At 28.9% G+C, this 9750-nt stretch overlaps 1 protein-coding gene across 1 annotated transcript in view; it reads left to right on the forward strand.

Moving 5' to 3' along the window:
• Positions 1 to 9750, forward strand: part of LOC113370049 (dystrobrevin beta-like) — a 73451-nt gene that overhangs the window by 12077 nt on the left and 51624 nt on the right. The window lies entirely within an intron of this gene.

Raw genomic sequence — 9750 nt, forward strand, 5'->3', positions numbered from 1 at the left:
TGTTGAACTTTATTAAAATATTTTTTATCATGAAATTTATTTTATTCTAAAACTAACAGAAGTGTATGACTAACCCAAAATTTAATACGAAAAATTGTATACAAAAAATACACTCAAGTGTACTTGATTTAAAATAATGGTGCAAAATGGTTCAATTTACTGATGCGTTAAGTGCACAGCATGAGTTCAATTTAGTGATTTAGCTGTACATCTGTTAGTTACATAATTATTTGGTGAATATTTATCTATACATTAAAAATGATAACTACTGTTTTAAGTTACAACAAATATCTACAAATTTATCTTTTCACAAAAATGCTTTTACCAGACTTGTGCAATCTAGCATTAAACATAAGGATGGTAACCTGTACTTGTCCAGTTTTGACTATATACATTTCCCTTCCAACTTCTCCTTTCCGGCAAACATAATCTCCTGGTAGATATATCACAGATCTTAATTTTAATACTAGCGCTCTCAAGAGTGCTTCATCACAATCCGCAAATAAACGCACTTTTGCTAAAGTCTGTATATGTACATTTATTGCTATATCCATTTTTAAATTAATAGGCAACGAATCCAATATTAAACTCTCGTCTGCAATGAATTGTTTAGTAAATTATGTAATTAAATTAAATATATTGGTGATAAAATTAAGTTTACTGAGTGTGTGTTGAGTTTCCCAAGTGTATGTGAACCATGTTTTTACGCGTTTTTGTAGGTTTTGAGGCACATTTAGTCTTCGCATATACTCTAATGTTTCATCTAGAAGTTTACGGTAATCAGACTGAAAATAGAGAATAAAATAGATATATAGTATATTGTATATTATAATAATATATAGTCACATAAGCTTATTGGTATGACTTCTCATTTAATGACGTGATCTTATGGATAGATAAACCATTTAGAACCATAGGACTAACTCTTTTTGATATTTTTTGTATTATTCTTATTTGTTTAGTATTATTATTTTTTGAAAATGTTTGATTTTTTAAAAAAACGGTTAAAAATAAATACCCGAGATATCTTACTATACCCCTTCCACCCCCACGTGACATTTCGTGATTTTTTGTCAAACCCCCCCTTTTCCTAAAAACCTCACGTGTTTAATGGACGCCCCCTCTCAAAGATGCAGGGATGCAGTTATGATAACATTCTTTTTAACTTCCCGTAGGGCAAGTTATAGTAATCGCAAAAAAATCGAAAATGAAAATTTTTATATATCTTTACGTTTTAAAACCTTCTGAACATTTTGGTATACCTTAGAAAAAATGGATTTATGTGTGTGTGAGTATGTGTGTGTATCTGTGCGTATGCGTGTGTGCGTGTGTGTGTGTGTGTTCGGATACAAATTTTCGTCGATGATTTCGGAAACACGGATGATGCGATTCGAATAATTCAAAAAACACTCGATTCGTACTGATAAGGAGACGTGGTGATTAGTTTTTGGCAAAGGCAGCTCTAGCCGTTCCGAAGATATGGGGCAAAAAGTGCCAAAAACGGTAACTCAGTAACACGTCAAACATTTTACTTGTATTAACAAGATGAAGAACTGGTCAAATTTTCATGAAGGTAGGTCTAGCGGTTTCGGAAATCTAGCAAAAAAAAAGTAAAAAAAATGCCATTTGGCGGTGAAAAATAATCATTAGACATATGCACATCAAATTATCAGATATTTTATAGAGATTTTAACAATAAGTATAAATTTTGTTTACATTCCTATGGGTTCTGTACCATAAAATTTATAGTTTCTCAAAAATCTAATTCTTTCAGAGTAATTTTTTTTTCAATTATGTTAATCTTTCAAGAAAAAATAATTTTTGGTACGGAAAGTTCCAACAATTTACCTTAAGGCATGATGCCATGTGCCCCTCTAGTTTGAAATTTGTGCGACGTTGCCATAACAACTCTATGTTATGATCTATTTTACCGCAAAATTGGCACCATTATTATATTACAATTTCAATTATGTTTATAATTAAACTCACCTGCATCCTTGTCGCAGTCGCTATAATATCCCTGATCTGTCCTATCAGCAAGGCAAAAACAAAGACGCCCATCAACCAGGCAACCGTCATAAACACGTACTCGCTGTCGTTGTCCGGCTTCGGATTCTTGCCAATAGAAGTTGCCGTCTTGGTGGCGAACGCAAAACACCTGACGTACGGGTGACCTTTTCCACTGAACACCCAGCGGTTAGAGCCGATGCCTTCGTAGGCACTATAGGCGTAGTATGCACAGGCGTTCAGGTGGATCATGTACAACATGTAGGTAAGAGTTCGGACGACACGCACCTAGATGGAACACAAATTAATTACAGTAAAACCTCGTTAAGACGATTTTGTAGAAAACAGACCAAAATCGCGTCTTATGCGAAATATGGACAATATGTTGGAAAGTGCAGAGACTGGAGAAAAGTGGCGTATTATGCGAGTAAATATGTCAAACAAAATTGTCTTAACGGGGTTCTACTTTAATAAGTACTACAAAACATATATGAAATTGTAGAGAAATAAATGCAATACTATTCATTCAGGAATTTGCTCATATTCTTAAATCATAATTTTACAAAATTCAGACTAAAAATTTATAAATTATCAATTTATGATTTCAACTCATCATAAATAAGGTAAAAAAATTGATTTACTGATAAAAGCTCTTATAAAAAAGCCAGCATAATTGAAAAAAATACTTGATATCACACTGATTTTAGGCTACCATGCTTATCATTAATGGTAATCATCAATAGATGGTAAAAAATTGATTTACTGATAAAATCTCTTACAAAAAAGCATAATTCAAGAAATCACTTTACACACATCACACTGGTAATAGTCCACAATAATTAAACATATATGAAGTTTAAAAAATAAATGCAATACTGTTCTTTCAGAAATTTGCTCTTACTTAGAACATAATTTTACGTAACTCGGACAACGTAATTTGACAAGAAATCACTTTACACACATCACACTGGTAATAGTCTACAATAATTAAACATATATGAAGTTTTAAAAAAATAAATGCAATACTGTTCTTTCAGAAATTTGCTCTTACTTAGAACGTAATTTTACGTAACTCGGAAATTTAATTTATAAGTAATCAGTTTATGAGTTTAACTCATTATCAATGTCATTAATGGTAATCATCAAAATATGATAAAAAATTGATTTACTAAAGCTGTTAAAGTCTCTTAAATAAAAGCCAGCATAATTTGAAAAATCACTGGATATTACACTGGTATTAGTCCAAAATGATTAAACATATATGAAGTTTTAAAAAAATAAATGCAATACTGTTCTTTCAGGAATTTGTCCATACTTAGATCATAATTTTACGAAATTCGGACTAAATTTAATTTATAAATGACAAGTTTATGACTAACTCATTATAAATATCATGTTAATAATCAAAAGATGGCAAAAAAATGATTTACTGATAAAATCTCTTACATAAAGCTAGCATAATTCAAAAAATCACTTGATATTACACTGGTATTAATCCACAATGATTAAACATATATGAAGTTTTAAAAAAATAAATGCAATACTGTTCTTGCAGGAATTTGCCCATACTTAGATCATAATTCTACGAAATTCAGACAAAATTAATTTATAAATGATAAGTTTATGAGTTTAACTCATTATCAATGTCATTAATAGTAATCATCAAAATATGGTAAAAAATTGATTTACTAAAGCTGTTAAAGTCTCTTACATAAAACCAGCATAATTTAAAAAAATACTTGATATTAAACTGATATTAGGCCATAATGATCAAACATATATGATGTTTTAAAAAAATAAATGCAATACTGTTCTTTCAGGAATTTGCCCATACTTAGATCATAATTTTACGAAATTCGGATTGAATTTAATTTATAAATGATCGGTTTATGAGTTTAACTCATTATCAATGTCATTAATGGTAATCATCAAAATATGGTAAAAAATTGATTTACTAAAGCTGTTAAAGTCTCTTACATAAAACCAGCATAATTTAAAAAAATACTTGATATTAAACTGATATTAGGCCATAATGATCAAACATATATGATGTTTTAAAAAAATAAATGCAATACTGTTCTTTCAGGAATTTGCCCATACTTAGATCATAATTTTACGAAATTCGGACTAAATTTAATTTATAAATGATCAGTTTATGAGTTCAACTCATTATCAATGTCATTAATGGTAATCATTAGAAGATGGTAAAAAATTGATTTACTTAACTAATAAAATTTACTTAAAATCTTTTACAAAAAAGCCAGCATAATTCAAAAAATCACTTGATATTAGTCCACAATGATTTAAAAAAATAAATGCAATACCGTTCTTTCAGGAATTTGCCCATACTTTGACCATAATTTTACGAGATTCGAACTAAATTTAATTTATAAATGATCAGTTTATGAGTTTAACTCATTATCAATGTCATCAAAGGTAATCATCAAAAGATGGTAAAAAATTGATTTACTAAAGCTGATAAAGACTCTTACATAAAAACCAGCATAATTCAAAAAATCACTTGATATCACACTGGTTGTAGGCTACTTTGATTATACATGATTTTTTTTATTATTTTTAACATGATATAAAGCAAATATTGTTACAAAAGATTATTATTTATCTTTTATAAAGTATTATAAAAATTGACCATTACATCTACTTACAAAATGTGGTGATGCTAAAACTCTGTCCAATAATCTGTAAAACTCCCAAAATGTTTGCAACTTTAGCAGTCGAGGAAATCGCAAGATCACAGCTCCAGTTCCATAGTAAAAATATAATAAATCCAAAGGCAGTATAGATAATACGTCCAACTACAAAATTAATAAAATTCAAAACAAAATTTAAAAGTTGGCAAATAAGATTCGTAAAATACTTACCTTAAATTGAATTTTTCTCATATAGTTTTTTCTTGTCAAGGAGATTTCTTCGACCCAAAATCCTTCGTACAAATATATAAGACGAGGTTTAAAGAAAACTACATCGATAAGATATACTATATCAGAAAAATAATCGAATATGAACCATAAATGTCTATTTTCAGGTGTTTGGAAAGGAAAAGATGCTCGCAGTGGTACAACCCAAGCGTTGTAGACGTAGCATGTGGTCACTATGAAGAGCCAGCCTATGTAAACATATCCCTGAAAATAATAATAAATAATAAATGAGAAAATGAGGTTAGAAATTATTAAATATAAATAATTTTATTTTGTATTTTATTATATTATTGTTTGAATTGATTATCCTATATGCGATTGCAGAATCATCATCTATCATCATCAACCAAGCACAAATAGAACAATCTTGAAAACAAACGAGAAAAAAGAAATAAAACAAACTTGAACAGGATAAATATTTATCTATTATAGAAATACTCTAATGAAGCCAAGACCAGCTGTGAACTCAATCACTTAAGTAGAACAAATCCTTAATTAAATCCAAGATGAGCAATTCCGAAAGTAATTTTCCCTTGAACGTTTGAATTTGCAAGTTAACTGCACACTTTGCTCGTCGCATAGAAGTTCATATAAGAGCTGAATAACAGTTTACGGATTTTCAATCTACTTTAATCGATCCTGGAATTTTTCATCAATTTCCCACTCTATTTCACAGGCTTGATACAAAGCGCAAATATTTGTAGAATTACAATAGTAATTGCTAGAAAAAAATCTAATCATTTTTAAATTTGAATTCGTGGCTGTTACTAAATTACATTTGAGTGGGGACATTGTAATATAATTTAAGACATTAAATTTTTTTGTACATAATTTAGCACTGCTATTTTTTATACATATTTATACATATAATATACTGCTTTGAACGCCGAAAATAAGATAAAATTATCTGTTTGCATCTAGAAAAATCCTGAAAAAAGAGTATGAATTCAAACATGAACATTTGTTGGTTGGTAGTTCTAAGTTGATTCACTGCACTTCTATCCGATTAGTATTAAAAAAATTTAAACACCTATCTAATATAATAATTGATTATGTACCAACTGAAACCGTTTCCAGCTTACATTATCCATATTGACCGATAAGAATGCAGTTTCAATTAATTATAAATAGCATTGTAGTTTTATATAACAAATAAAATATAAATTTGAATAAAAAATTGGAAAATTATTCTACCTCCTACCTGTGGATCTAATGCTTTATTTGGTTTCAAGCTATCCATAATCGCTTTGCAGTCTGGCCTCTTGATAGGAGTCTCAGGTTGAACCAGAGGCACCTGCACCTTCGAAACCTGCTTTTCCGGGCTGGGTGCATGACTGGACGAACTTGGACTTGACGGGCTGGATGGAGTTGGTGGAACATCATCGAGATGTTTCCGCATCCGATGTGCCCTCTCAGTAAAACGGCGGATTAAATGCCGAACTCGGTGTTGTATGAATTCATGGCTGTCAGGATCATCATCACGACTGATAAATGATACAGATGTGTAAGTTGGTATTTACTCATCATTATATTAATTAATACTTGATACTTTATTTCATACCGACTTGAAATAGTCGACCAGACAAAAATTGAATGCTATTCACATAAAGGTAGATCGAATGGTGATCAAATATGAAAAATGCAATGCACAAAATAGTTTGATTGCAATTATACAAAGTTATATAACTATTGCATTGTTAGAATTGCATTCTCAAAATAATTTCAAAATACAGTAACTTGCAATATGCAATTATGCACCGAACTTATACATTCACTATATTGAGATTTCGTATTGGCAAAGATGTCTCAAAATATACATTGTTCAGAAATATTAATTTTTCTTTTTTATAGAATAATTTTTAAATATTTTTATCAAATGTAGAATACAAAAATTGATTAATATTTTTTTTCCTTTTTGTCTGAGATCTTAACATTTTCTTCAAATAAATATACCTCTCTAAGCTCCTCACAATTCTCTCCGGAGTGCTTTTGGCTCTTGGTAAAGTTGAAGCATTTTTCATCGGATTATCCATTTCTTCAACAATTTGGCTTACGTTGTCATGTGTATCACTATGGTCTTCACTGCTGTCGCTAATATAATTATGCCTTTTAGGCAAATTGATGTCATCTTCTAAAAGATTCATTTTGGATTCACTTTGTATTATGCGATTTTCAAGACGTTTTGTATATTTCTTATGTGACCACGAATTTTGATGGTCTTCTGTCGTCGACAAAATTTGCAAGTCGGGTGTCTCATACTGTTCGCGTTTGATTAAACTTGCAACCTATTTAGGGTTTTTATTTAATAGCAACAAATATAAACGATAATCAAAAAATACTCTGCTCTGTGGTATTAATCTAGAATTAATAACCAGTATGTGCAAAAAATGTGCTTTGCATCAATTGTAGTGCAGTGCATGTTAAGCAATAACTTGTAGTCAAAACGTTCTAACAAGCACAATTTTAGCAAAAATATAATAATATATTTCTTCAGAATAATGCTAATTGTTCGTAAAAAATATAAGAAAATACTGCGTTAAAAAAGGTTTAATAAATGTTATTCCTAAAATATTTATAACTTCAGCACGTGTACTCAACTACAACAGCAAAACTAAAGAAATTTAAAAAACACAGTAATAGTTATTTTTCATATAAAAACTTTTAATTAATTAACATTACACAAAAAATATTTCAAAACTAAAATTTTATTTTCAAAGCAGTTGCTATTGCTAAATCAAAAACTACTCACAATTATCAATAGCTGTTCAAGCCCAAACTCTGTAAGTAAAAATACCACAAATACTGAATAAGTTTGCTTCAGGAAGGAATGAGTTATTATCTCACGTGCTTATTCAATTTGAATCATATTGATAATAAATATACGTAGAATATTTATTAAACACAATAGAAATAACCGCAAATTTGTATCTTACGTAAGATGGAGATGGGTTTACCCAACCAATGTTAGTCCTTTAGTTTACTATGTTTAACAAATTTTGTTTATTAATATTATAGTGCTTGTAGTACACTTTAAAATAATTTTTGAACTTGTGAATATATGCTTCTCAAATCAAGCACTACTTTTAATTCAATTTGCAGACAGGTTTCATTAACCTTGGTAATAGCGATGCAATTGAAAATTAATGTTGCATTGTCTGCAATTGTAGTGTAGCATAATTAATTATTGACGCAATGTTAATGATACTGCTATAAAATTAATATAGTATATTAAATATATATATAAAAATAAAAAATATACATTTATTGTGATTTAAACTAATCTAAATTTATTTCTAACTTACCTTTTCACATTTTTCTTCAAAAATACTTGCACTAAGAATTCCTTTGCAGTAAACAAATTGATAACTTAAGTTGTACGCAAAATAGCGCAATATGGTATCCATAATTATATGGAAATCGTAACATATCAATTGTTATTCATTACAAGTTATTTTAATTCTTTATATCTCTATATTTTGATAACATTATAATATTTATTTTATTACCACAATTGTCTGTAATTCCGAAATAAAAATCTAGCGTGCTTTTTGACAGTGGAAGCGAATCTACAAGTGTATTTTTCTCGATTTAATGAAACAAAGTGATTTGGTGGGCATGCGCGCATGTTAGTAAACAATGTCGCAACCATCGAAAAAGTTATTTTCTGAAAGAAATCAATATTTCCAATTAAAGATATTTTATCGTTGGCTTCCATTACAAAATTAACTTCATGGGAAAATAAGATGCAAATTGTGAATACAATAATTGGTAATAAAGATCGAATGTCGACATACATCATAACAACTTACAAAAGTCTTATGAGAATATTCATAAAGCAACAATGAGGAATTAATATTTTAAGTACATATGTTCACATAGAAATAATTATAATTTGAACATGTTCAAATTAAAATTCCATAAATTTCAAATTGGAAAATACATTAGAAATTCCGGGATAGTAATGCGAAATTATCACCTACAAATAGCAAATAATTATTACGAAGGGTCATCTTGAACTGCTCCAAAGGAGATTACTTACTATTAGTAAAATGTGGGATATTCAAATTTTAAATAAAATTATTTACTCTCTATGGCCAGTTTTATCAAAATTCTTCCAATTATGTTCCAAAAAATATCAAATTTTTATTTTGAGTACCAATAGATGTAGTACTATAAAATTCCAGCTTTGTATTGCAAAATGCAGAAGTAAAAATTTCGTCCAAAAATCTACCTATAATTAATCAATTGGAGATATCAGTTTCAACATTTTCTAGAAAGAAGGAAATTATTATATTATGCAGTAAAACCCCTTTAAGATAATTTTCCAGAAAATGTACAAAAACTCCTCTTAAGAGGTATAGCGTATTATGCGAGATTGGCACAATATGTTTCAAAGTGCAAGCACCAGCATATTATTCTGGAATCTTTCTAATCATGATCGTCTTAACGGGGATCTACTAGTTATTTTTTATTTATTATATTTTTAAAATTAAATTTAAATTTAATATGTTCAGAAGTATAGAAATCGTCGTCAAATGGCGTGTTATGCGAGAAATCGCTTAACCGTGTTCTACTTTATTTATATTTATTGAATTACATTTTTACTTCATTTATACAAATTTAAAATTTAATTTCTCTAACATTACCATTTGAAGCAATGGATATAATTTCAGTCATCACACAGTGATTTGAATATGTTATTGCTCAATGATTTTTCTCCACAATTATTTATTTTATTAAAACTTATTTTTTCACTAATTTTAAATTAATTTTGAACAATTTTTTTGTTACATTGAATTTATAC

The sequence above is a fragment of the Ctenocephalides felis genome, unplaced genomic scaffold (genome assembly GCF_003426905.1).
Source record: "Ctenocephalides felis isolate EL2017-DRISC unplaced genomic scaffold, ASM342690v1 CF-g0.4_SCAFFOLD_01492, whole genome shotgun sequence".
In the NCBI taxonomy this organism is placed as follows: Eukaryota; Metazoa; Arthropoda; class Insecta; order Siphonaptera; family Pulicidae; genus Ctenocephalides; species Ctenocephalides felis.